This window comes from Pinus tabuliformis, chromosome 8, assembly GCF_031772625.1.
Source record: "Pinus tabuliformis cultivar Carrire ecotype Pingquan chromosome 8, CPIR1, whole genome shotgun sequence".
NCBI lineage: Eukaryota > Viridiplantae > Streptophyta > Pinopsida > Pinales > Pinaceae > Pinus > Pinus tabuliformis.
In genome coordinates, this window is record NC_142294.1 from 1629448396 (window position 1) to 1629451392 (window position 2997).

Below are 2997 nucleotides of genomic sequence, written 5' to 3' on the forward strand. Positions count from 1 at the left end.
CTTAATTACCATAGGTGTACTCTATATTGAGTATGGGATGAATTGCACACCTCTCTCATACTAAAAAAATAGTTAGTTATGGACTAGAATATAAATTTTACTTTCAATTACATTATCTTTCTATATATAAAATTGATGTAAAATTTATGTTATTTAGGGTGGACATTGAAATATTTTATTGGGTTGTGAGGCACAATACAATGCAGTATGATGGAGATGTCCCATAATGTTATATTTAAAAATAATACTTACATTAACAAATTAAAAAATAATTTCTATCTTAAGTTTACATCAACTTTATATAGAGAGATAAGGTAACTAACAAATTTTTTTTTTTATTTAACATCATATATATTCCATTAATAGGTTCCATTAACTCTGGATCTATTAATAGAATTAGAACAAGATCGATCTCTCTCATGGATATTGAAATGTTTTATTTATTTAATTTCAATTATATTTTTTTAAATCATATTTTAAGTTGCTTAATCTACAAAGTTAGAGTGTTTCAAGGGGTTTTTAGGGTGCTAAATCGATTTATATATTCAAAAGTGTATTTTAAACAATAAAAAACCACAAATTTTGCTCAAAATTGTATTGTTGTATTCCTACGCAAAAAACCATTTCATCTAGTAGTTAGATTATATATATGTATTGTCAATGTTGTATAACATCCATCATGTCACTTGCGACAATTGAATTTACGTTGGGAGGATTCCATTCCTTCCTCCCAACCATAGCTTGCTTCCCTTCCTCGCCCCCCCTCTCTATATATATGTGTGTGTGTGATGTTAAATTTTTAAAACTATTTGATTTATGATCTACTTTTTTTTGTTATAATAATTATATATCAACTCCATATTAAGAATGAAATAAGCTCAGAAATTTGATCCCTCTTGGTGCAAGATAGATCCATGGTTAAGATGGATCTAGGTTAGTCTTTGCACACTATAATGCCATGTGGGTAATTGCCTTAGATATTTTATGCCATAATTTATGGATATGGTTGCAATATTCATGCATGAATTTTAGATATTTGTGTAGTGATTTTTTATTCTTATACTTTGTAGGAAAAACATCCAAAAATAAAATACCTGAAAATGACTTATTCTCAAGTAAATAACATATCTACTATAAGCAAATCTTTACATAAAAATGGGTAGGAATAATATGTAAAAAATATACTTTAACTTATCTCCCACCAAAATTTATGCAAGACTATAGGATGATTTATCTATCAACCATTGTAACTTATAATTATTTATTTAATTTTTCTGAGAGCATAATTTCTAACTTGAGTTGGAGGGGCCCAGAGGGATCAAATCTCTTGAGACACAAACCTCTTTTAAAGTGAAAAAAGATTTGATCCCTCTTGGCGCTTAATAGATCTTGGGTTAAGATGAATCTATGCTAGTTTTTATATACACATATACCATATCTAGGTTGGATCCATCTCTCCCTGTCTCTCTCTCTTCCCTCTTGCTCTACTCTCTCCCCCCTCTCTCCTCTTTCTCAAATTCTTTATCTCTTCCTTTTTCTCCCACCTCCCTTTGTCTCTCCCCCATCTCTCTACTCATACATTGAATTGTACCCCTATATTGGGTTGTAGGTCTCGGGAATAATACATCTTCACAATGCAAAATAAAAATATAATATTCATAAAAATGGTTTCAATTTAAAATTAATCTAAATAATGGATAAATTTATAAGAATCGCAATAAAGGAAAGAAATATGACTTGGGCCAATCCATTTGCAATAAACACTAATAAATTGTATCATTAAAACCCCTTAACATATGGTGTGTTAACAAAAATTATCCATACATTACACCAGATCTGTCACGCACACCCAATGAAAACCTGAAATCCTTTTATAAAAATTACATCTATTGGTTTTTCCTTGGGCTTTCTTCAAAATCATTTACCAGGGCTTTATTTAGCCATTTATCGGCTTCATCCATGAAAGAAGGGCTGAGTCTGATCATTAGAACGCAGAATTCATGTTCATTCAGAGATCCGTCGCCGTCTAAATCCCCCTCCTCCATCATCGCCCGCAGCTCCGAATCTGTCAGGGAATCCAACCCTAACAGAGCCGAATTTCTTTTCAAGCTTTCCAGAGTTATCAGGCCCAGCCGGGGATCTGCCAGAAGACGAAACCCTTTACACAGCTCCGCCATGAAATCGTGCTCTCCCAATTTCTCCGCCATAATGGGCAGGAAATCCTCGAAATCCGCCATTATTGTGAATGCCGAAACCCTAATTGAAACCCTAAGTGTGTCTTCAACGCAGGGAAAGGATTAAAGCTTGAATTGCAGATAAACGGGGGGGCGTATTATATAAATAAGGCTCCATGGCCGGCGTGTGCGGCCAGGCAAGGCGTAAATTGTGCGGCAGAAGAAATGGTGAGGAAAGTGCCCGGACGCAGTCCAGCTGATCCAGACTTGTCATGGAGTTCCTTGTTGGTGGAAGTTTAACTTCTCAAGAATTTTCTATTGTAATGACAAAGTTGGGACTTTCGCCGAAGCCGTCAGAAGGGGGATTGCGTACAACTCCAGTCAATTGATAAAAAATAACAGAAATTGTGTGTGAAAGAGAGCACGCCGAAATTTAATTACCAGCCAGTCCCCCGGGCACCTACTGATTCTCCGGCATTGTGAAAGGTTGGAATGGAATCATGAAAATTCCAGGCTTGTAGCGATGGTTCACGGCTTCGATTCAACCGAATTTTATTTCGGTATTTGTTATGGTTTCCCCTCCTACCTGTCATAGTTCCTAGCAATTCACCGCACTTGTCATGATTCCACAGTTCAGCCATCCACACTTGTCAAGATTCGAGGGAACTTCGCAAGAGGGTTTAACACGGTCAGATCTGGGTAAAAGTGGGGTTCACGTGGGTTCTTATGACCAGTCAAAGTATACCCTCTTCACATTCCACGAGAAAATTTGGAGAATCGTTGAGAATTTGGACTCTTCTCAAAACATAAGCATGGGATTCTA

General features: G+C 35.6%; 1 pseudogene; it reads right to left on the reverse strand.

Moving 5' to 3' along the window:
* Window positions 1-1807: 1807 nt before the first annotated feature.
* LOC149242324 (calcium-binding protein KIC pseudogene) lies at window positions 1808-2723 on the reverse strand (annotated as a pseudogene).
* Window positions 2724-2997: the final 274 nt, after the last annotated feature.